This window comes from Phyllobates terribilis, unplaced genomic scaffold (assembly GCF_046119375.1).
Source record: "Phyllobates terribilis strain yellow unplaced genomic scaffold, ASM4611937v1 Scaffold_12__6_contigs__length_324123572, whole genome shotgun sequence".
Classification (NCBI taxonomy): Eukaryota; Metazoa; Chordata; class Amphibia; order Anura; family Dendrobatidae; genus Phyllobates; species Phyllobates terribilis.
In genome coordinates this window covers 304,912,874-304,938,082 of record NW_027362772.1, presented here as the reverse complement: position 1 = coordinate 304,938,082, position 25,209 = coordinate 304,912,874, and the positions used below count along the sequence as shown (strand labels likewise).

At 53.1% G+C, this 25,209-nt stretch overlaps 1 long non-coding RNA gene across 1 annotated transcript; it reads left to right on the top strand.

Moving 5' to 3' along the window:
* The first annotated feature begins 584 nt into the window (after positions 1-584).
* On the top strand, positions 585-23,831 carry LOC141171834 (uncharacterized). The gene is made up of 3 exons (XR_012252378.1): positions 585-693; positions 23,463-23,655; positions 23,728-23,831. It is a non-coding gene; the product is annotated as an uncharacterized lncRNA (long non-coding RNA).
* Positions 23,832-25,209: the final 1,378 nt, after the last annotated feature.

The following is a 25,209-nucleotide window of genomic DNA, read 5'->3' as shown; positions in this document are numbered from 1 at the left end:
CTGGGACCTACAACGACCAACCTGGGCAAGGACACAGGGGCAGCTGCAAGATTTGCTCCGAGGGTCTTTTCTGCCAAGAAGGTGAGGGTTCTAAGATGGTCTTTTCCTGTCACTAAAATTCGTCAGATTACTGGGTTAATTTAAAATTAATAGATGCCTATTGTTAAAAGGGTTCTCTCATATTTTTGCCTCGATGTTGACACAATTTGAAGCATATTCTTGCATTTTAAGCCCCACTCATATTCATTCAAGCCCCCCCTTTCCTCCTGACCACACCCCATTTCATCTAACCACGCCCCTTTTACCATAGGGATACACCCTTAACTCATAAATGGGCTGTCCACAATTACAAAAACATGCCTGCTTCTTTTCAAAAACCACGCCACCTCTGATCATGTGGTGTTGCAGCTTGGCTTCAATTGAATAGAGCTGAGGTGCAATACCAGACACAACCCATGGTCAGAGGAGGTGCTGTTTCTGATAGAAAAAAAAGTCATGTTTTTCTAATTCTGGACAACCTTTTTTCAAGGTGCATTCTGTCCTTATTAGGTGCATGACATAAAATATATCTAGTCTCCACAGGTTCCTCTGTATCAGGTTTTCCATGTACCAAAGGGAAGTTCTGCCCAGCGGGCATCAGCCGTGAACAGGACTGCCCTCCGGGGACCTTCACTCCACACAGTGCGGCCTCCAGTAAGATCATTAGTCAGATCCTTTACTTATTATTCTTTAGATTCTGAAGGTGAAATCATCTTGGGATACCTATATTTTTTATTGTTTCAATCCATTTACTACCAGTCTTGGATATTGGCGGCGTGCCTCCTTATGTCCAATCTTCTAAGGTTACATTAAGCCAAATCTAAGTCTGAAAGTATACATTGGCTGGTATTTAATACTTTCTCCAAACCAGTCATAAAGGATTTAATCAATGTATTAAAGGGGTTGCCTAGGGTTTGAAAAATATGTCTGTCCAAAAAAAACAGCTCTACCCCTAAAAAAAGGGTTGTGCCTGTAATAGAAACTTTCCTTGTCTGTCGAAAAAAACAGCTCTACCCCTAAAAAAAGGGTTGTGCTTGTAATAGAAACTTTCCTTGTCTGTCGAATAAAACAGCTCTACCCCTAAAAAAAGGGTTGTGCCTCTAATAGAAACTTTCCTCGTCTGTCGAAAAAAACAACTTTACCCCTAAAAAAGGGTTGTGCCTGTAATAGAAACTTTCCTTGTCTGTCGAAAAAAACAGCTCTACCCCTAAAAAAAGGGTTGTGCTTGTAATAGAAACTTTCCTTGTCTGTCGAAAAAAACAGCTCTACCCCTAAAAAAAGGGTTGTGCCTGTAATAGAAACTTTCCTTGTCTGTCGAAAAAAACAACTTTACCCCTAAAAAAGGGTTGTGCCTGTAATAGAAACTTTCCTTATCTGTCGAAAAAAACAGCTCTACCCCTAAAAAAATGGTTGTGCCTGTAATAGAAACTTTCCTTGTCTGTCGAAAAAAACAGCTCTACCCCTAAAAAAAGGGTTGTGCCTGTAATAGAAACTTTCCTTGTCTGTCGAAAAAAACAACTCTACCCCTAAAAAAGGGTTGTGCCTGTAATAGAAACTTTCCTTGTCTGTCGAAAAAAACAGCTTTACTCCTAAAAAAGTGTTGTGCCTGTAATAGAAACTTTCCTTGTCTGTCGAAAAAAACAGCTCTACCCCCTAAAAACAGGGTTGTGCCTGTAATAGAAACTTTCCTTGTCTGTCGAAAAAAACTGCTCTACTCCTAAAAAAGGGTTGTGCCTGTAATAGAAACTTTCCTTGTCTGTCGAAAAAAACAGCTCTACTCCTAAAAAAGGGTTGTGCCTGTAATAGAAACTTTCCTTGTCTGTCGAAAATAACAGCTCTACCCCTAAAAAAGGGTTGTGCCTGTAATAGAAACTTTCCTTGTCTGTCGAAAAAAAACAGCTCTACCCCTAAAAAAGGGTTGTGCCTGTAATAGAAACTTTCCTTGTCTGTCGAAAAAAACAGCTCTACCCCTAAAAAAGGGTTGTGCCTGTAATAGAAACTTTCCTTGTCTGTCGAAAAAAACAGCTCTACCCCTAAAAAAGGGTTGTGCCTGTAATAGAAACTTTCCTTGTCTGTCGAAAAAAACAGCTCTACCCCTAAAAAAGGGTTGTGCCTGTAATAGAAACTTTCCTAGTCTGTCGAAAAAAACAGCTCTACCCCTAAAAATGGGTTGTGCCTGTAATAGAAACTTTCCTTGTCTGTCGAAAAAAACAGCTCTACCCCTAAAAAAGGGTTGTGCCTGTAATAGAAACTTTCCTTGTCTGTCGAAAAAAACAGCTCTACCCCTAAAAAAGGGTTGTGCCTGTAATAGAAACTTTCCTTGTCTGTCGAAAAAAACAGCTCTACCCCTAAAAAAAGGGTTGTGCCTGTAATAGAAACTTTCCTTGTCTGTCGAATAAAACAGCTCTACCCCTAAAAAATGGTTGTGCCTGTAATACAAACTTTCCTTGTCTGTCGAAAAAAACAGCTCTACCCCTAAAAAAGGGTTGTGCCTGTAATAGAAGCTTTCCTTGTCTGTCGAAAAAAACAGCTCTACTCCTAAAAAAGGGTTGTGCCTGTAATAGAAACTTTCCTTGTCTGTCGAAAAAAACAGCTCTACCCCTAAAAAAAGGGTTGTGCCTGTAATAGAAACTTTCCTTGTCTGTCGAAAATAACAGCTCTACCCCTAAAAAAGGGTTGTGCCTGTAATAGAAACTTTCCTTGTCTGTCGAAAAAAACAACTCTACCCCTAAAAAAGGGTTGTGCCTGTAATTGAAACTTTCCTTGTCTGTCGAAAAAAAACAACTCTACCCCTAAAAAAAGGGTTGTGCCTGTAATAGAAACTTTCCTTGTCTGTCGAAAAAAACAACTCTACCCCTAAAAAAGGGTTGTGCCTGTAATTGAAACTTTCCTTGTCTGTCGAAAAAAACAGCTCTACTCCTAAAAAAGTGTTGTGCCTGTAATAGAAACTTTCCTTGTCTGTCGAAAAAAAACAACTCTACCCCTAAAAAAAGGGTTGTGCCTGTAATAGAAACTTTCCTTGTCTGTCGAAAAAACCAACTCTACCCCTAAAAAAGGGTTGTGCCTGTAATAGAAACTTTCCTTGTCTGTCGAAAAAAAACAGCTCTACCCCTAAAAAAGGGTTGTGCCTGTAATAGAAACTTTCCTTGTCTGTCGAAAAAAAACAACTCTACCCCTAAAAAAAGGGTTGTGCCTGTAATAGAAACTTTCCTTGTCTGTCGAAAAAAACAACTCTACCCCTAAAAAAGGGTTGTGCCTGTAATAGAAACTTTCCTTGTCTGTCGAAAAAAAACAGCTCTACCCCTAAAAAAGGGTTGTGCCTGTAATAGAAACTTTCCTTGTCTGTCGAAAAAAACTGCTCTACTCCTAAAAAAGGGTTGTGCCTGTAATAGAAACTTTCCTTGTCTGTCGAAAAAAACTGCTCTACTCCTAAAAAAAAAAAAAGAGTTGTACCTATAATTGAAACTCTGCTTCTTTAAAGTGAGTGGGACTGAGCGGCAATACCATGTAGTGTACATCCATATCATTATCATTCTGGATGATTTTTTAATTGGCAAGGAATATACAGTACCATTCAAAAGTTTTCGGCAGGTGTTCAAGAAATGCTGCAAAATAAGAAGCTTTCATAAATAGAAGTGATACTAGTTTATTTTTATCAATTAACAAAATGCAAAGTGAATGAAAAAGAGAAATGTAAGTCCCATCAATATTTGATGTGATGACACTTTGCCTTCAGAACAGCATTAAAGCATCAGTTCTTCTTGATACATTGTCACTTGCACACAGTTATTTTAAAGGAACTCAACAAATATCTTGGAGAACCGACCCCAGATCTTCTGTGTATAAGGCTTGTGCGGATCCTCCATACAGACTGGATAATGTGAGATCTGGGATCTGTGGAGGCCGTATTGTCACTTCCCGGACTCCTTGTTTTTCTTTTATGTCACAGATCATACACTATGGCAATACTAAGTATGGCAGCAAGACACAAGGTAGTTATACTGCATCAGCAAGGTCTCTCCCAGGCAAAGATTTCATAGCAGACTGGAGTTTCAAGATGTGCTGTTCAAGCTCTTTTCTCTTTTGATGAATCGCTAAGAAATGGGCAAAGTGAAGACTGCAGACGCCGTGGACATGTGAAAAAAAAATTAGTACAGCGGATGAAAGACACATTATGCTACTTCTCTATGAAATCGTAAAATTTACCGCAGTGCTATCAGCTCAGACTTGGCAGCAACCGTTGAGACCCAGCTATGCTCATCTACTGTTTGGAAAAGTCTGGCCAAAAGTGGCTTTCATGGAAGAATTGTGGTCAAAAACCATACCTTCTAAAAGGAAATGTCGCAGAATGGCTCAACTGTACACAACAGCATAGGAACCGGGGCAGCAGGTGCACTGAGTCAAAATGTGAAATATTTGCCTGTAACAGAAGCAGTCTGTTCACTGGAGGCCGGAGACCGGCACAATAATGAGGGTCCGCGGGAACAATGAAGCACAGTGGAGGGTCCTGCAAGTCTGGCCCTGCATTTCAGCAAATGGATCAGGAATAATGGTGTCCTCAGCTCTGTGAAATCCAGGCAGATACTTACCCATCATGTAATACCATCAAGGAGGAGTCTGATCGCCTCCAAATTTTTTCTGCAGCAGATAACAAAAGAAGAAAGAGGAGTCCTGAAGGATCCGGCCCCACAGATCCCTGATCTCACATCATCCCGTCTGTCTGGGATCACATGAAGAGACAGAAGGATCCGCACAAGCCTCATACACAGAAGATCTGGGGTCAGGTCTCCAAGATGTTTAGAACAACCTTCTGCCGAGATCCTTCAAACACTGTGGGCAATTGTACCTGGAAGAATTGAAGTTTGAAAGCAAAATCGGTCACCAAATGTTGATGGGCTTTACATTTCTCTTTTGTTCACTCACTTTGCATTTTTTTTAATTGATAAAAATAAACTATTATCGCTTCTAGTTTTGAAAGCATTTGTACTGTGCAGCATTATTTTCACACCTGCCTAAAGCTGTTCCACAGTAGATAGGGAGGCATAAGGAAAATTACAAATGTTTTATATTTTTCTGCTCGTAAAAAGTATGTGATCTTTAAAACCTGAATGTTAAATGTCTTATGGGGGTCCCCAATGCTATCGGAAAGAATTATTAACACCTGCGGATCACACAAATAATGCTGTGTAGCAGCTTTGATACTGCTCTACTTTCTCTATAGAAGAATATTAATGTAGATAAAATACAAAGAAAAGGTAAAATGCTGTAAAGAAGTGAGCGCCTTAAAACACGACAATAGGGCATCAGTGCCATCTGGTGGCATATAGGTGTATTACAGGATAGCCAAATCTATTAGCAGCTTCTGTAGTTATTCATTGATTGGGTAGTATTGAGCAAATCTGTGAAATTTAGGGAATTCTAGGTTAATAAAGAAGTACGATCTGTTTAGGGCAAAGCATAGCAAAATAACATGGTTACTGGAAAATGGCAATTTAACCTGCCCTTGTATTCCCTGTTCAGGATCCTCATCTGTTTTCCAGAGTTTTGAGTAATAACAAAGAGCATCGCTCACACGCTCAAGTGAGGTCCTATATTAAACAACCCACTGATCTAAATGGTCACCTTGTAATGTTTCATTTAACCTCTAGTGGCGCTGTAGGGAAATTAGGCAATTACATCCATTGTCAAGAAGGCTAATTTTTATCTGCAGGACTTAGGCTAAAAAAAATGGTCCTATGTGTGTGTGTGTGGCGCACGGGTCGAGCGCGTGTGTGTGCGTGTGTGTGTGTGTGTGTGTGTGTGGCGCACGGGTCCGGTGTGTGTGGCGCACAGAGTCTGTGTGTGTGTGTGTGTGTGGCGCACGGGGTCCTGTGTGTGTGGAGCACGGGGTCCTGTGTGTGTGGCGCACAGAGTCCTGTGTGTGTGTGGCGCACGGGGTCCTGTGTGTGTGGCGCACGGGGTCCTGTGTGTGTGTGGAGCACGGGGTCCTGTGTGTGTGGCGCACGGGGTCCTGTGTGTGTGTGTGGCGCACTGGGTCCTGTGTGTGTGTGGCGCACGGGGTCCTGTGTGTGTGGCGCACGGGGTCCTGTGTTTGTGTGGAGCACGGGGTCCTGTGTGTGTGTGGAGCACGGGGTCCTGTGTGTGTGTGGAGCACGGGGTCCTGTGTTTGTGTGGAGCACGGGGTCCTGTGTGTGTGTGGAGCACGGGGTCCTGTGTGTGTGTGTGTGGAGCACGGGGTCCTGTGTGTGTGTGTGTGGAGCACGGGGTCCTGTGTGTGTGTGTGTGGCGCACTGGGTCCTGTGTGTGTGTGGAGCACGGGGTCCTGTGTGTGTGGCGCACGGGGTCCTGTGTTTGTGTGGAGCACGGGGTCCTGGGTGTGTGGCGCACTGGGTCCTGTGTGTGTGTGGAGCACGGGGTCCTGTGTGTGTGTGGAGCACGGGGTCCTGTGTGTGTGTGTGGCGCACTGGGTCCTGTGTGTGTGTGGAGCACGGGGTCCTGTGTGTGTGTGTGTGGCGCACTGGGTCCTGTGTGTGTGGCGCACGGGGTCCTGTGTGTGTGGCGCACTTGGTCCTGTATGTGTGTGGCGCCCGGGGTCTTGTGTGTGTGGCGCACGGGGTCTTGTGTGTGTGGCGCACTGGGTCCTGTATGTGTGGAGCACGGGGTCCTGTGTGTGTGTCGCACGGGGTCCTGTGTGTGTGTGGAGCACGGGGTCGTGTGTGTGTGTGTGGCGCACTGGGTCTTGTGTGTGTGGCGCACTGGGTCCTGTGTGTGTGTGGAGCACGGGGTCCTGTGTGTGTGTGGAGCACGGGGTCCTGTGTGTGTGTGGAGCACGGGGTCCTGTGTGTGTGTGTGGCGCACTGGGTCCTGTGTGTATGGCGCACTGGGTCCTGTGTGTGTGTGGAGCACGGGGTCCTGTGTGTGGCGCACGGGGTCCTGTGTGTGTGTGGAGCACGGGGTCCTGTGTTTGTGTGGAGCACTGGGTCCTGTGTGTGTGTGGAGCACGGGGTCCTGTGTGTGTGTGGAGCACGGGGTCCTGTGTGTGTGTGGAGCACGGGGTCCTGTGTGTGTGTGTGTGTGTGTGTGGAGCACGGGGTCCTGTGTGTGTGTGTGTGTGTGTGGAGCACGGGGTCCTGTGTGTGTGGAGCACGGGGTCCTGTGTGTGTGGCGCACGGGGTCCTGTGTGTGTGTGGAGCACGGGGTCCTGTGTGTGTGGCGCACTGGGTCCTGTGTGTGTGTGGAGCACGGGGTCCTGTGTGTGTGGCGCACGGGGTACTGTGTTTGTGTGGAGCACGGGATCCTGTGTGTGTGGCGCACGGGGTCCTGTGTGTGTGTGGAGCACGGGGTCCTGTGTGTGTGGCGCACTGGGTCCTGTGTGTGTGTGGCGCACTGGGTCCTGTGTGTGTGTGGAGCACGGGGTCCTGTGTGTGTGTGGCGCACGGGGTCCTGTGTGTGTGGCGCACTGGGTCCTGTGTGTGTGTGGAGCACGGGGTCCTGTGTGTGTGTGTGTGTGGCGCACTGGGTCCTGTGTGTGTGTGGAGCACGGGGTCCTGTGTGTGTGTGTGTGGCGCACTGGGTCCTGTGTGTGTGGCGCACGGGGTCCTGTGTGTGTGGCGCACTTGGTCCTGTATGTGTGTGGCGCCCGGGGTCTTGTGTGTGTGGCGCACGGGGTCTTGTGTGTGTGGCGCACTGGGTCCTGTATGTGTGGAGCACGGGGTCCTGTGTGTGTGTCGCACGGGGTCCTGTGTGTGTGTGGAGCACGGGGTCCTGTGTGTGTGTGTGGCGCACTGGGTCTTGTGTGTGTGGCGCACTGGGTCCTGTGTGTGTGTGGAGCACGGGGTCCTGTGTGTGTGTGGAGCACGGGGTCCTGTGTGTGTGTGGAGCACGGGGTCCTGTGTGTGTGTGTGGCGCACTGGGTCCTGTGTGTATGGCGCACTGGGTCCTGTGTGTGTGTGGAGCACGGGGTCCTGTGTGTGGCGCACGGGGTCCTGTGTGTGTGTGGAGCACGGGGTCCTGTGTTTGTGTGGAGCACTGGGTCCTGTGTGTGTGTGGAGCACGGGGTCCTGTGTGTGTGTGGAGCACGGGGTCCTGTGTGTGTGTGGAGCACGGGGTCCTGTGTGTGTGTGTGTGTGTGTGTGTGGAGCACGGGGTCCTGTGTGTGTGTGTGTGTGTGTGGAGCACGGGGTCCTGTGTGTGTGGAGCACGGGGTCCTGTGTGTGTGGCGCACGGGGTCCTGTGTGTGTGTGGAGCACGGGGTCCTGTGTGTGTGGCGCACTGGGTCCTGTGTGTGTGTGGAGCACGGGGTCCTGTGTGTGTGGCGCACGGGGTCCTGTGTTTGTGTGGAGCACGGGATCCTGTGTGTGTGGCGCACGGGGTCCTGTGTGTGTGTGGAGCACGGGGTCCTGTGTGTATGGCGCACTGGGTCCTGTGTGTGTGTGGCGCACTGGGTCCTGTGTGTGTGTGGAGCACGGGGTCCTGTGTGTGTGTGGCGCACGGGGTCCTGTGTGTGTGGCGCACTGGGTCCTGTGTGTGTGTGGAGCACGGGGTCCTGTGTGTGTGTGTGGCGCACGGGGTCCTGTGTGTGTGGCGCACGGGGTCCTGTGTGTGTGGCGCACTTGGTCCTGTATGTGTGTGGCGCCCGGGGTCTTGTGTGTGTGGCGCACTGGGTCCTGTATGTGTGTGGCGCCCGGGGTCCTGTGTGTGTGTGTGTGGCGCACAGGGTCCTGTGTGTGTGACGCACAGAGTCCTGTGTGTGTGTGTGTGGCGCAGGGGGTCCTGTGTGTGTGTGTATGGCGCACTGGGTCCTGTGTGTGTATGGCGCACTGGGTCCTGTGTGTGTGTGGAGCACGGGGTCCTGTGTGTGTGGCGCACGGGGTCCTGTGTGTGTGTGTGTGGCGCACTGGGTCCTGTGTGTGTGTGTGGAGCACGGGGTCCTGTGTGTGTGGCGCACGGGGTCCTGTGTTTGTGTGGAGCACGGGGTCCTGTGTGTGTGTGGAGCACGGGGTCCTGTGTGTGTGTGGAGCACGGGGTCCTGTGTTTGTGTGGAGCACGGGGTCCTGTGTGTGTGTGGAGCACGGGGTCCTGTGTGTGTGTGGAGCACGGGGTCCTGTGTGTGTGTGTGTGGAGCACGGGGTCCTGTGTGTGTGTGTGTGGCGCACTGGGTCCTGTGTGTGTGTGGAGCACGGGGTCCTGTGTGTGTGGCGCACGGGGTCCTGTGTTTGTGTGGAGCACGGGGTCCTGGGTGTGTGGCGCACTGGGTCCTGTGTGTGTGTGGAGCACGGGGTCCTGTGTGTGTGTGGAGCACGGGGTCCTGTGTGTGTGTGTGGCGCACTGGGTCCTGTGTGTGTGTGGAGCACGGGGTCCTGTGTGTGTGTGTGTGGCGCACTGGGTCCTGTGTGTGTGGCGCACGGGGTCCTGTGTGTGTGGCGCACTTGGTCCTGTATGTGTGTGGCGCCCGGGGTCTTGTGTGTGTGGCGCACTGGGTCCTGTATGTGTGGAGCACGGGGTCCTGTGTGTGTGTCGCACGGGGTCCTGTGTGTGTGTGGAGCATGGGGTCCTGTGTGTGTGTGTGGCGCACTGGGTCTTGTGTGTGTGGCGCACTGGGTCCTGTGTGTGTGTGGAGCACGGGGTCCTGTGTGTGTGTGGAGCACGGGGTCCTGTGTGTGTGTGGAGCACGGGGTCCTGTGTGTGTGTGTGGCGCACTGGGTCCTGTGTGTATGGCGCACTGGGTCCTGTGTGTGTGTGGAGCACGGGGTCCTGTGTGTGGCGCACGGGGTCCTGTGTGTGTGTGGAGCACGGGGTCCTGTGTTTGTGTGGAGCACGGGGTCCTGTGTGTGTGTGGAGCACGTGGTCCTGTGTGTGTGTGGAGCACGGGGTCCTGTGTGTGTGTGGAGCACGGGGTCCTGTGTGTGTGTGTGTGTGTGTGGAGCACGGGGTCCTGTGTGTGTGTGTGTGTGTGTGTGTGGAGCACGGGGTCCTGTGTGTGTGTGTGTGTGTGTGTGTGTGGAGCACGGGGTCCTGTGTGTGTGGAGCACGGGGTCCTGTGTGTGTGGCGCACGGGGTCCTGTGTGTGTGTGGAGCACGGGGTCCTGTGTGTGTGGCGCACTGGGTCCTGTGTGTGTGTGGAGCACGGGGTCCTGTGTGTGTGGCGCACGGGGTCCTGTGTTTGTGTGGAGCACGGGATCCTGTGTGTGTGGCGCACGGGGTCCTGTGTGTGTGTGGAGCACGGGGTCCTGTGTGTGTGGCGCACTGGGTCCTGTGTGTGTGTGGCGCACTGGGTCCTGTGTGTGTGTGGAGCACGGGGTCCTGTGTGTGTGGCGCACTGGGTCCTGTGTGTGTGTGGCGCACTGGGTCCTGTGTGTGTGTGGAGCATGGGGTCCTGTGTGTGTGTGGCGCACGGGGTCCTGTGTGTGTGGCGCACTGGGTCCTGTGTGTGTGTGGAGCACGGGGTCCTGTGTGTGTGTGTGGCGCACGGGGTCCTGTGTGTGTGGCGCACGGGGTCCTGTGTGTGTGGCGCACTTGGTCCTGTATGTGTGTGGCGCCCGGGGTCTTGTGTGTGTGGCGCACTGGGTCCTGTATGTGTGTGGCGCCCGGGGTCCTGTGTGTGTGTGTGTGGCGCACAGGGTCCTGTGTGTGTGACGCACAGAGTCCTGTGTGTGTGTGTGTGGCGCAGGGGGTCCTGTGTGTGTGGCGCAGGGGGTCCTGTGAGTGTGTGTGGCGCACGGGGTCCTGTGTGTGTGGCGCACGGGGTTCTGTGTGTGTGAGGACCACGGGGTCCTGTGTGTGTGTGTGGCGCACGGGGTCCTGTGTGTGTGTGGAGCACGGGGTCCTGTTTGTGTGGCGCACTGGGTCCTGTGTGTGTGTGGAGCACGGGGTCCTGTGTGTGTGTGGAGCACGGGGTCCTGTGTGTGTGTGTGGCGCACGGGGTCCTGTGTGTGTGGCGCACGGGGTCCTGTGTGTGTGGCGCACTTGGTCCTGTATGTGTGTGGCGCCCGGGGTCTTGTGTGTGTGGCGCACTGGGTCCTGTATGTGTGTGGCGCCCGGGGTCCTGTGTGTGTGTGTGTGGCGCACAGGGTCCTGTGTGTGTGACGCACAGAGTCCTGTGTGTGTGTGTGTGGCGCAGGGGGTCCTGTGTGTGTGTGTGTGGCGCAGGGGGTCCTGTGAGTGTGTGTGGCGCACGGGGTCCTGTGTGTGTGGCGCACGGGGTTCTGTGTGTGTGTGGAGCACGGGGTCCTGTGTGTGTGTGTGGCGCACGGGGTCCTGTGTGTGTGTGGAGCACGGGGTCCTGTTTGTGTGGCGCACTGGGTCCTGTGTGTGTGTGGAGCACGGGGTCCTGTGTGTGTTTGGAGCACGGGGTCCTGTGTTTGTGGCGCACTGGGTCCTGTGTGTGTGTGGAGCACGGGGTCCTGTGTGTGTGGCGCACGGGGTCCTGTGTTTGTGTGGAGCACGGGGTCCTGTGTGTGTGGCGCACGGGGTCCTGTGTGTGTGTGGAGCACGGGGTCCTGTGTGTGTGGCGCACTGGGTCCTGTGTGTGTGTGGAGCACGGGGTCCTGTGTGTGTGGCGCACTGGGTCCTGTGTGTGTGTGGAGCACGGGCTCCTGTGTGTGTGTGTGGCGCACGGGGTCCTGTGTGTGTGGCGCACTGGGTCCTGTGTGTGTGTGGAGCACGGGGTCCTGTGTGTGTGTGTGGCGCACGGGGTCCTGTGTGTGTGGCGCACGGGGTCCTGTGTGTGTGGCGCACTTGGTCCTGTATGTGTGTGACGCCCGGGGTCTTGTGTGTGTGGCGCACTGGGTCCTGTATGTGTGTGGCGCCCGGGGTCCTGTGTGTGTGTGGCGCACAGGGTCCTGTGTGTGTGATGCACAGAGTCCTGTGTGTGTGTGTGTGTGTGGCGCAGGGGGTCCTGTGAGTGTGTGTGGCGCACGGGGTCCTGTGTGTGTGGCGCACGGGGTCCTGTGTGTGTGTGGAGCATGGGGTCCTGTGTGTGTGTGTGGCGCACTGGGTCCTGTTTGTGTGGCGCACTGGGTCCTGTGTGTGTGTGGAGCACGGGGTCCTGTGTGTGTGTAGCGCACGGGGTCCTGTGTGTGTGTGGAGCACGGGGTCCTGTGTGTGTGTGGCGCACGGGGTCCTGTGTGTGTGTGGAGCACGGGGTCCTGTGTGTGTGTGGCGCACTGGGTCCTGTGTGTGTGTGGCGCACTGGGTCCTGTGTGTGTGTGGAGCACGGGGTCCTGTGTGTGTGTGTGTGTGTGTGTGGCGCACTGGGTCCTGTAAGTGTGTGGCGCCCGGGGTCCTGTGTGTGTGTGTGTGTGTGGCGCACGGGGTCCTGTGTGTGTGTGTGGCGCACGGTGTCCTGTGTGTGTGGCGCACTGGGTCCTGTATGTGTGTTTGTGTGGCGCACGGGGTCCTGTGTGTTTGTGGCGCACGGGGTCCTGTGTGTGTGTTTGTGTGGTGCACGGGGTCCTGTGTGTGTGTGTGGCGCACGGGGTCCTATGTGTGTGTGGCGCACGGGGTCGTGTATGTCGCACTTGGTCCTGTGTGTGTGTGTGGTGCACGGGGTCCTGTGTGTGTGTCGCACAGAGTCCTGTGTGTGTGACGCGCCCCTGGGCCTGTGTCGCGCTGCGTTGCGCACGCGGGAGCTTACCCGGAGCCGGATCTGTTTAGGGTTGTAGTCTCGTGGCGGTGACCCGGTCCGTGCCCAGGGAGTCAAACTGGACGGCAGTCTGTTAGCGGTAGAAAATGGTTGATGACTACGCCACCCGTTGAATGCAGCCAGGGGGCTGCTGCTGCAGGGCAGACCGCTGAGGCCGGTGGAAGGATGGTGCAGCGTGATAGTATAACCCCCAACGGGAGGGGTATGGCCTCAGGGCAGCCGACGTGGATGATGGGGGTAGCAGGAACCACTCAGAGACGGTATGGTAGCGTTCAGGGTCTTTACTGGTAACAACGATAGACCCTCCCGGAGTACTTGCTAGCGAACGGGGCCTGGTCAGTCCTTGAGCAGATGGGATCTCCCCTGGCCAGGCGTAGTTGTAGGCCTCCCAAGCTGACTGTACTCTTCTGGCTACCTTGCTAGAAGCTGATGTAAGTAGCCCACGTCCCTGAGTGTACCGTGTGGTGCTCACCCGTATGGCCGGTGACTCGGGGCCTTCTAATGGCTTCCGCTCCACGATGGCGGTGCTGGTCCCACGCGTGTGACCGTGCCTTCGGGCTTCTGGGCCAGGGGACCTGAAATCCCCTGCCTGACGGATTCTGCTGCTGGGTAGAAGTTAGTCCCCACAGCCTCGGACTCCGGGTCCGGTAAAGAATCTTCTTAGTCAGGGCGAGCTCTTTAGCTGCCAGCCCCTGACTCCTTGTGACTCTGCTGCTTCCTATGCTGCTCTTGTCTCTACTCTTCCTGGACTCACTAACCCTGCCTCAGCCCCGGGTTTATACAGGGGAAGTTCTTCCCCTCCCAAGGCTGGGCAGGAGGTGTGGCATGCACAGGATCCCTGACCAAAGGACCTCCCACCTGCTCTCAGACGTAATATCTCTATCACTGTGACAACCAGACCCCTGGGGTGTCACACTCCCCCCTAGTGAAATTTAGTACTCCGGGACTAAACACTTTTTAGAAAAATATAACAAGGTATATCAAAGGACAATAAAATACAATAAGGAAACACAATAAGATGGTCACGGATGTCCGCAACCGGGTGCAGTCTTTGAAGAAAAGCAAAGGTGTCCATTTCACCAACACAGGGAGACGTAACCAGGTAGGGGTCTGTCCTACCCCGAGTCCTTAACAGTCTCTAGTCCATCCTGGGTTACGCTCCAACTATATACAAAGGATTCCCGGTAAATCCACCGAAGACTCCTAAAAACAACTAGAAACACAAAATTACACACAAGCAACAATAAACAGGTAAACATTGTAAAACAACTTAAACATTTAGATCCTCCAACGTGCGGGTAACTGGCCTCTAGTGGCCCTAGTGGACCTACGGAGCTGACTGTCTGGCCCTGAACTACAGGGTGTAGGAGCTGTCAAGGGTAAACTGGGCAGCTGTCTACCGGCTCTTTGTCTCACTAGGGGTACGGCAGGCTCACTATAAGCAGAGGGTGGATTCTCCTGTTCCGCTTGGGTGGAGTCTTCTGCCTCCTGGACCGGCTGCTCTTCCAGCTCTACCCGTTGCTCCGTAGGTTCTTGGGATGATGGTTGGAGGAAGGTGAGTACGGGTACCACAACTGCACCATTGACTTGAGTCCAAGACCGAGGGAAGTCCCCGAGCACGGTACTAACCATATCTTCCCTTTCTTCCACGGGTCGATGGTCTTCCTGTTCCTCCTCAGGGTTCCTCAGTTGTTCGGGGCACTTCTTCAGGTGGTCCCGGGATACAATGGCTGTGGTTTCCCCTCCGTCTTTACTGATGGTACAGACCTTCGGGTTCTCGTGGCTTGAGGGCAGTACGGTGTACGGGTCCTTCTCCCACTGGTCGTCCAACTTGTGGAGCCGTCTCTTCCTCTTCAAGACCTGCTCTCCGGGTACCAGGGGAACAGCGGGAGCATACTGGTTGTAAGTCTTCTCTTGTCTTTCCCTAGCCTGACAGAGACTTCGCTCCACGCTCTCTTGTACTTTCCGGTACTGCTGCTGTCTCTCTGTGTCCCAGTCTGTTTCTGGTGAAGTGTCCTCGGGCGTCAGGACTCCCATTTCCAGGTCAACAGGTAACTTACCAGGTCTTGCCCTCATTAGGTAAGCCGGGGTACAGTTGGTGGAACCTACCGGGATGTGGTTGTATAGGTCCACCAGATCGGGCAACTTCTCAGGCCACAGACTGCGTTCTTCCAGGGGCAACGTTTTTAGAAGATCCATTACCACCTGGTTCATTTTCTCACAAAGTCCATTAGTTTGCGGATGGTAGGGTGTCGTCCTTATCTTCCGGCAGCCATACAGATTGCAGAATTCCTGGAAGACCTCCGCTTCAAAGGCAGGTCCCTGGTCCGTCAGCACTTGGTCCGGGTACCCGTGTGGACGGCAAAAGTGCTGCTGGAAGGCTCTAGCTGCTGTTCGAGCCGTTAAGTCCTTGACGGGGACGACAACCAGAAACCGGGAGTAATGATCCACGATGGTTAACGCGTAGACGTAGCCACTTCTGCTGGGGGTCAGTTTTACATGATCCAAGGCTACCAGTTCCAACGGTTGCCGGGTGACGATGGACTGCAGGGGAGTCTTCTGGCTGGCCCGGTCCTTCCTTCTCAGATTGCACGGGCCACAGTCTCTGCACCACTTCTCGATGGTTCCCCTCATGCCTACCCAGTGGAACCGCTCGCGCAGCAGGAACTCCAGCTTTTTCCACCCGAAGTGTCCAGCTCCGTCGTGGTATGCCTCCATCACCATGGCTGCGTCTCTTCGTGGCACCACTACTTGCCAGAGTAGTTCATGCGTCCGGGAGTTGACCATTCTGCGGCACAACTTCCCCTTGTAAAGGAATAGTCGACTCTTCTCCGCCCATAGTTGTTTGGCTTCCTCCGGAGCGTCTGGTTCAAGTCGAGCCTCCGGCCGAGTCAGCATCTCCTTCACCAGTCGGACGGCAGGGTCGCTGTCTTGCGTTTCCGCCCAGTTGTAGTGGGGTAAGGGGTTCAACGTAGCAGCCTGTTTACCCCTTACCCGGTGGGAATACTGGATAGTCCCATGACGGTGGAACGCAGGGAGTTCAACTTCTTCCAGTCCCTCCGGATCTTCTCCTTCGTCCGGCAGGTTGGGCATCCTGGACAGGGCATCCGCGTTAGTATTGGAGCGTCCTGCCCGGTATTTGATTGTGAACTCGTAGTTGGACAGACGGGCCATCCACCTCTGCTCCAGGGCACCGAGTCTTGCCGTGTCCAGGTGTATCAACGGGTTGTTATCCGTGTATACGGTGAACCGGGAAGAAGCGAGGTAATGCCTAAAGCGCTCGGTGACTGCCCATACCACGGCCAGGAACTCTAGCTTAAATGAGCTGTAATTCTCGGGGTTCCTTTCGGTGGGTCGCAGTTTTCGGCTGGCATAGGAGATCACTCGTTCTCTCCCCTGCTGAATCTGGGATAGTACGGCTCCTAGCCCGATGTTACTGGCGTCGGTGTAGAGGATGAAGGGCTGGCTATAGTCTGGGTACGCCAAGATTTCATCCCCCGTGAGGGCCATCTTCAGCTGGCGGAAGGACTCTTCTTCTAGCTCTTCCCATTTGAAGGGCGGCTTCTGGTTCTTGGCCTTCCGGGACTGGCCTATCAGGAGGTCCTGCATAGGCGCTGCCTTTTTGGTGAAACCGGGAATAAACCTTCGGTAGTAGCCTACCAACCCTAGGAACTGCCGCACTTCTTTTACGCTGGAAGGGCTTGGCCATCCTTTGATTGCGGTGATCTTATCGGGGTCGGGAGCCACTCCGTCAGCGCTCACCACGTGTCCCAGGTATTGCACCTTTGGTTTCAGGAGGTGACACTTGGAGGGTTTCACCTTTAGGCCGTAACTCGCCAGAGCTTCGAACACCTCCGCCAGGTGTTTCAGGTGGTCCTCATAAGTTTTGGAGTATACGATGACATCGTCCAGGTACAACAGGACCGTCTCGAAGTTTCTGTGGCCCAGACAGCACTCCATTAATCGTTGGAAGGTTCCTGGGGCGTTGCAGAGTCCGAACGGCATGCAGGTGAACTCGCTAAGTCCCATCGGGGTGGTGAATGCGGTCTTCTCCCGGTCCGCCTCTGCTACAGGAACCTGCCAGTACCCGCTAGTGAGATCCAAGGTAGAGAAGAAGTTAGCAGATCTTAAAGCAGCCAATGACTCCTCTATCCTTGGTAAGGGGTACGCATCCTTGTGTGTGATACGGTTGATTTTCCGGTAATCTACACACATCCTCATGGTGTTGTCTTTCTTTTTGACTAAAACTAGTGGGGCTGCCCAGGGGCTACAGCTATCCCGGATTACCCCAGCCTCCTTCATGTCTCTAAGCATCCCCTTGGCGTGTTGGTAATGTGCAGGGGGTACGGGTCGATACCTCTCTTTTATGGGAGGATGATCTCCCGTGGGGATGCGGTGTTCTACCCCCTTGACTCGCCCGAAGTCTAACGGGTGTTTACTAAACACTCTCTCATACTCTTGAACCACCCGATAGACTCCTTGTTTCTGGTGTGAGGGAGTGGAGTCAGTACCCAGATGTAGTTGCTGACACCAGTCCTCCATGTCTTTCTTAGAGCCGTTACCTTCCTCCGGGTGAGATGGAGGCAAGGGTTCCACAGATTGTATAGAATTTTGATTAGTGGTATATAATTTGGCTAGCGTGGCATACCGGGGCAGGTACACTTCCCTCTCCCCGATATTTATTATGCGAACGGGCACCCTCCCATGGCGTACATTGACCACCCCCCGTGCTGTCAAAATGGTGGGCCTACTGTCTGAGTAAACTGGTTCTACCATTGCCTGGTAATCTCTACCTCTCAGACCAATAGCTGCCCGGCACCAAATCATCATTTCACTTTTTGGGGGCATGGCAATAGGAAAAGGGTCACACATTCTTACGCTACCAATCTCACCGCCGGAGAGTTCCACTTGTTGCCGTTGCATCAGTGCCCGGATCTCTTTCTGGAGCACCCGCTGCTCGCCGGAGCTGGCATTCTTGGCAACCTGCTGTAAAAGGAAAATCACCTCTGCAAGACAATTTTCAATTACATTAGTTCCTAGAGTTATTTTTGGGTGACTCTCATGTTTGTCAATATCTACAATGATCAGTCCCTGTGCGGCCAGTTCGACTCTACCAATTTTGATGGTCACCTCTTTAAATCCGATCTGTGGCACGGGCTGACCATTGCTGGCGATGATACTCAAGTCGTCGTCAGGGTAGCGGGTAATATCCGAGTCATTCCAGTACTGCTTGAAGAGCACGTACGGGATGGTGGTGACCTGTGACCCGGTGTCCAGTAGGGCACTCATGGGAATGCCATCCAGTACCACAGGCAAGACTGGACGTCCTCCCACATATCTGTCGCGCCAGTTCGATGGGCCTGGTGATCTTTTTCCTGGGGGTTGGCCCTCTACCCCAGGTTGTGCCCGTTTAAAGAACAGTACCTTTCCATATGTCCGGGTTGATTGCAGCGGCGGCAGATGGGTCGTCCGTCCTCGCTGTATCGGTCACTGGGTCTTCCTCTGGCCGGTGGGGTCCTCCTTGGTCGACGCCACGGGATGTCCTCCGGTCCGGATGCCAGCTGGATCTTCCCTGGAGTGGAAACCTGTAAAGACTGCACAGTTCGGGTTAGCGCAGTAACGCTTTTAGCTAGCTCTTGGACCTGATGGTGTAGGTCTGGAGCCGGGTCATTGTCCAAAGCCTGCGCATCAGCTCCCACAGGCCCTGCTGACAAGGGCGCCGCCTCCTGGTAGTAAGTGGTAGTGGGGCGTCTGTGGGTCACAACGCCACCTGGTGCCGGTTCTCGGAGCACCCGGATGGCTCTGTCCTTGAACTGTGCAAATTCTAGATGAGGGTCCTGTAAGGCCATTGCCCGCAACTGGGTGCGGTGGGCATTGCAATATAAACCCTCTATAAATTGTTCGGTCAACAGCCTGTCCTCGTTTCCCACTCCATTAGGGTCGGTCTGCTTAATGGCCCTCAGGGCCTCTTGTAGGTTGAGTGCATAGTCCCTTATACTCTCATGCGCTCGCTGCTTGCACCCGTAGAATCTAAGTTTAATCTCGGCTGAGGTGCGGGTATCAAAGGTGTCCTTCAGCCGGGTTAGTATCCCTGCGACAGTCTTCCTCCCAGGTGGCCAGGATTTTACTTCCCTTTTGGCTGCCCCAGTTAGTTGGGCCACCAGGATGCTCACTTTTTGCTCTTCTGTGAGGGGGTACACCTGGAAGAGGCTATCCAGCTTTTCTCTAAAGTCATGCAGGGTATGTGACTCCCCTGAGTACTGGGGTAGCCAAGCTGCTCCCGGGATATAGGGCATGGTGAAGGGCATAACTGCAACAGCGGTAGCGCTGGCGGGGGTTGAGGCAGTGGAGCTCTCCTCCGTATCCGACATCTTCCTCCCCCCTAGTGGACCGTGGCCTACCTTGCGATGATCCTGTTCCGTAGGCCGCGGCTCCGCAGTGGATCGTCAGGGTTGAGGACCTTCCGTCGCGCTCCTGTGACGTCGGCGTCTGCTGGGCTCCTTCCAGGACCTTACGCAACGTCCGGACGTGAGGCGGGGCTTCAGTTCTCGCGCGCTTTCGGAGTCTACGCCCCTCTTCTTCCCGCGCGGCGTCCTCAAGATGGCGTCCAATGGCGGGAAAACTCCACGGATGGCGGGAAGAAGGCTGAAGATGGCGCCGGATGGCGGGAATCTTCACCGATGGCGGGAATCTTCACCACTGGTAAGTTTGAACAGTCTTTGCTTTTCAGGCACGCAGTACCCGGTGGTTGCGGGCACGTGATCCTGCCGACTACGCCAAAGTTGACGCGCCCCTGGGCCTGTGTCGCGCTGCGTTGCGCACGCGGGAGCTTACCCGGAGCCGGATCTGTTTAGGGTTGTAGTCTCGTGGCGGTGACCCGGTCCGTGCCCAGGGAGTCAAACTGGACGGCAGTCTGTTAGCGGTAGAAAATGGTTGATGACTACGCCACCCGTTGAATGCAGCCAGGGGGCTGCTGCTGCAGGGCAGACCGCTGAGGCCGGTGGAAGGATGGTGCAGCGTGATAGTATAACCCCCAACGGGAGGGGTATGGCCTCAGGGCAGCCGACGTGGATGATGGGGGTAGCAGGAACCACTCAGAGACGGTATGGTAGCGTTCAGGGTCTTTACTGGTAACAACGATAGACCCTCCCGGAGTACTTGCTAGCGAACGGGGCCTGGTCAGTCCTTGAGCAGATGGGATCTCCCCTGGCCAGGCGTAGTTGTAGGCCTCCCAAGCTGACTGTACTCTTCTGGCTACCTTGCTAGAAGCTGATGTAAGTAGCCCACGTCCCTGAGTGTACCGTGTGGTGCTCACCCGTATGGCCGGTGACTCGGGGCCTTCTAATGGCTTCCGCTCCACGATGGCGGTGCTGGTCCCACGCGTGTGACCGTGCCTTCGGGCTTCTGGGCCAGGGGACCTGAAATCCCCTGCCTGACGGATTCTGCTGCTGGGTAGAAGTTAGTCCCCACAGCCTCGGACTCCGGGTCCGGTAAAGAATCTTCTTAGTCAGGGCGAGCTCTTTAGCTGCCAGCCCCTGACTCCTTGTGACTCTGCTGCTTCCTATGCTGCTCTTGTCTCTACTCTTCCTGGACTCACTAACCCTGCCTCAGCCCCGGGTTTATACAGGGGAAGTTCTTCCCCTCCCAAGGCTGGGCAGGAGGTGTGGCATGCACAGGATCCCTGACCAAAGGACCTCCCACCTGCTCTCAGACGTAATATCTCTATCACTGTGACAACCAGACCCCTGGGGTGTCACATGTGTGTGTGTGTGTGGCGCACAGGGTCCTGTGTGTGTGACGCACAGAGTCCTGTGTTTGTGTGTGTGGCGCAGGGGGTCCTGTGTGTGTGTGTGGCGCACAGGGCCCTGTGTGTGTGACGCACAGAGTCCTGTGTGTGTTGTGTGGCTCACGGGGTCCTGTGTGTGTGTGGTGCACGGGGTCCTGTGTGTGTGGCGCATGGGGTCCTGTGTGTGTGTGTGTGGTGCACGGGGTCCTGTGTGTGTGTTTGTGTGGCGCACGGGGTCGTGTGTGGCGCACAGAGTCCTGTGTGTGTGGCGCATGGGGTCATGTGTGTTTGTGGCGCACGGGGTCCTGTGTGTGTGTTTGTGTGGCGCACGGGGTCTTGTGTGTGTGTGGCGCACGGGGTCCTGTGTGTGTGTGGCGCACTGGGTCCTGTATGTGTGTGTGTGGCGCACAGAGTCCTGTGTGTGTGTGGCGCACGGTGTCCTATGTGTGTGTGGTGTACAGGGTCCTGTGTGTGTGTGGCGCACGGTGTCCTATGTGTGTGTGGTGTATGGGGTCCTATGTGTGTGTGGCGCATGGGGTCCTGTGTGTGTGTGGTGCACGGGGTCATGTGTGTGTGTTTGTGTGGCGCATGGGGTCGTGTGTGGCGCACTGGTCCTTTGTGTGTGGCGCACGGGGTCCTATGTGTGTGTGGCGTACGGGGTCCTGTGTGTGTGTGATGCACGGGGTCCTGTGTGTGTGTGGCGCATGGGGTCCTGTGTGTGTGTGGCGCACGGGGTCCTATCTGTGTGGCACACAGAGTCCTGTGTGTGTGTGTGTGGCACACAGAGTCCTGTGTGTGTGTGTGGCGCACGGGGTCCTGTGTGTGTGTGTGGCGCACGGGGTCCTGTGTGTGTGTGGCGCACAGGGTCCTGTGTGTGTGTGGCGCACGGGGTCCTGTGTGTGTGGCGCACGGGGTCCTATGTGTGTGTGGCGCACGTGGTCCTGTGTGTGTGTGTGGCGCACAGAGTCCTGTGTGTGTGTGTGGCGCACAGAGTCCTGTGTGTGTGGCGCATGGGGTCCTGTGTGTGTGTGGAGCACGGGGTCCTGTGTGTGTGTGTGGCGCATGGGGTCCTGTGTGTGTGTGTGGAGCACGGGGTCCTGTGTGTGTGGCGCATGGGGTCCTGTGTGTGTGGCGCACAGAGTCCTGTGTGTGTGTGTGGCGCACGGGGTCCTGTGTGTGTGTGACGCACAGGGTCCTGTGTGTGTGTGGCGCACGGGGTCCTGTGTGTGTGGCGCACGGGGTCCTATGTGTGTGTGGCGCACGGGGTCCTATGTGTGTGTGGCGCACGGGGTCCTATGTGTGTGTGGCGCACGGGGTCCTGTGTGTGTGGCGCACGGGGTCCTATGTGTGTGTGGCGCACGGGGTCCTATGTGTGTGTGGCCCACGGGGTCCTATGTGTGTGTGGCGCACGGGGTCCTGTGTGTGTGGCGCACGGGGTCCTATGTGTGTGTGGCGCACGGGGTCCTGTGTGTGTGGCGCACGGGTCGTGTGTGCGATGGGTATGTAAGGCAGAGTTCCCGGCCACACAGGGAGTGATGGACACTGTCGCTGCATTGCTGTTATTTCTTACCGATACTGTAGATATGGCACAGGGGCCTCAGCTCTTCAGACAATGTATTTGTAGAATCTGCTGTTGCCATATTTGCGTCTTTCACTTCATTCTGTACCGTGTAGAGCTGCAGAAGAGACATTGATGAGTTAGGTGGTCTTTATGTACTGCAATTCCCACATAGCTCTCCATGGCTCACCTGATATGTAGGTGGTCTCGGCCTGAAATCATGTGCTACTCTCTTGCATCTGCCCTTCACCTGCCATCTGTAGCGAGACGCAGCAGGACATGAGCAGAGAATAAAACTAATCACACGTTTTGTATTGATGGATAAGGGCGTAACTACAATAGGTGCAGGGGACACAATCACACACAGGCCCTGGAGCCCAAAACTTCCCTCCGGCACATATGAAAAGACCAATACTATAAAAGACTTGCAATAATTGGGGGGCCCGTAGGAGCTTTCGCATTGGAGCCCACTGGTGAAGGAGATACGTGGAGATGCATACACAAACCAGTGAATAGTTGCTTTGTTTTTAATACCTTTTTTTCTTTTTGATTTTTAATTTAATGTAACAACCTTGAATTAAAAATTCATAATGGCTCAGTGGTTAGCACTATTTTCTTGCATTACTGGGGTCCTGGGCATGTAGCCCACCAAGGACTTTCCTGTGGGTGCAAGTTGCCACCTCTGCATCCACTATCACTATGCCCCTGGCACTTCACACACAAGCAATGTAATAAATAAATTAAAAAAATAAGTAACTTCTACTTTGTTTCAGTCCCTTATTGTTTTGGCTCATTGTTTGTGGTCAGTGAGTGAAATATCAAAGACTAGATACAGTACCATTGTCACAAACTCTCAGCTGTGAGATGTATTACAGCTGTGCAGGTTTTCGGCGCCTGGATTAAGCTTCATTTATTCTTCTTCGTATCATCACCCTGGGGTAAAAAATAGTTCATATTTCATCAGCCGCAAGCTTTGTGCTGAGTTTTCCTTTAGGACTTTTCTGGTATTAAGTATAAAAGCTTTACACACAGTCGGCCAAAAGAAGGAGTAACGTCCAAACTGTGTGGAGGAACATCAGACGCCATTTATAAGACAGGAGGCCAGCATGAGCCGGACCCGCTGCTTGTGATGGGCACGTCCTTGTGCCAGTTATAGAGATATCGCAGATAAATTGCCCGACTTCTTCCACATCGCTTACATGACTGCTACTGCGTCATTCTAATACATTTTATGGGGGTCACATTTCTGATTGAACGTCGGAGCAGATCACACAACTCTCCATAGTAAGGGGCCTTATGGCTGTTTTTAAGATTTCCAGGGTTGGGTTGTCCAGTTTCATGTCCTTCCATACTTGCCGCCATCTCTCCCGACCTCACGATGCAAATATGCGCTTGGCTCCATGATTTTATTTCTCATCTTCATGTTTTCTCTGAAGGAATAGAGGAATGCAGCCTGTGCCCTGCCGGATTTTACTGCCTGTCAAACACCAGCTACCCCATTCCATGTCCTCCGGGTACCTACAACCACTTGGAAGGACAAGATGAAGCTGGAGACTGCACGCCATGTTCAGCAGGAAGCGCCTGCACCCGTTCAGGACTGACCCAGCCAGATACAGACTGCTCTCCTGGGTGGGTAAGACTCCTTGTGCGACCAGCACATGGCAGACTGATAGTGTTTAGTAATGTGACTTGTTGTGCTAGGTATGTGTGCCCAGTGGGATCCCGATCTGCAACATCATCCGAAAATGCCTGTCCGGTCGGGACCTACAGTGACAGCCAGAGCCTCTTCGATAAATCCCAATGCGAGATCTGTCCAACCAGATTTTTCTGTTCAACAGGTACATCTTCTGTGTAAAAGTATTGGTGGTCATGACGCACCTTGGGGTATTCTCAGTTAGCAAAATATACGGAGCCAGAGTACTCCCATCCCTACCTCCGCCAGTTATTCGTGTATGGTATACCTTGTCTTTGTGATCAGACTGCATGCACACGTAATAAACACGCATTGTCTTAGGTTCGGGAGGAAGACAGAGGCCGCCAGTCCCTTGTCCTCGAGGTCATTACTGCCCTCCAGGAACAAAGCATGGCTCCCAGTACAAGTGTCCTCCTGGGACGTGGAGCGACAGACCTAGCCTGGCATCTGACCGAGAGTGCTATCCGTGCCCCGCTGGCTGGTTCTGCTTGGCGGGAGCAGAAACTCCTTCAGGAAAGTGCAGCGCTGGATACTTCTGTCCTGAGGGTGAGCCGGCTATGAAATAGATGGGCAGCAAAGTTTGGGAAAATGTATTTTGTGCAGCCTGTGACATCCAGGGGGAAATTGGTTTTCTGCTTGGACAGGAATTAAACTTATCACTGCATAATTTATAATTCTGTGAATTCTATGGAACTGGGGGAAATAAGGACTCACTAGAATTAGCGTTGGAATAAAATGTGCCATTGTATGTTCGCGCACCAGAAAATGCAATCTACGCCGGCTAAGAGCTGGCACAAATTTGCTCTTTAATTTATGCCAATTTCTGGCATAAGTTATTGTAAATAAGCCTCGCCCCCACTGTAAACTGCACCCATTATTTTGCAGCACTTTTGGAAAGCAGTGAGAGAAACTAAAATCAGCAACAAGTTTCAAGTCTGACACAGTTGTGGCTATAGCGACATTTTTTAGCTTACCTTTTTGTTTTAACGCCTAAAAAAAAAATTCCCTTTTCTGTATTTTTATCCATTATCATTATCAAGATCTCTGGTTGCTGTCTGTAATTCATTCCCAAATATAAAACTATTGTTGCCCACAGCTGTATCCAGCGTAGAAAATCCTTTCTGTGTGAATAAAGCATCTCTCCTGGGTTGATAGTTTGGTACAATGTTTTAAGAAAATTGCCTAGATTAGATGCAAGTGTGTCCATCTCTCAGGTGGGAGAAGTATTTGCTCTGTACATGTTCTTAGAAAAAAATATATATACATATATTCCATTCACTGACAGCAAGGAAAGTCCTGAAAAATGGTAGGAGATTGAGACACAACATTTATAAAAAATTACAAAAGCTTAATGCAGTGAATAAGTGATAAATGCATAAAAACTTTCATCCGTCATGAGACACGGCATGATAATGTTCAGAATATTTTCCAGGAATCTGATCAAAGTCCGCGTCTGAAGAATTTAATATCAAAACGGGGAAAGACTCAAA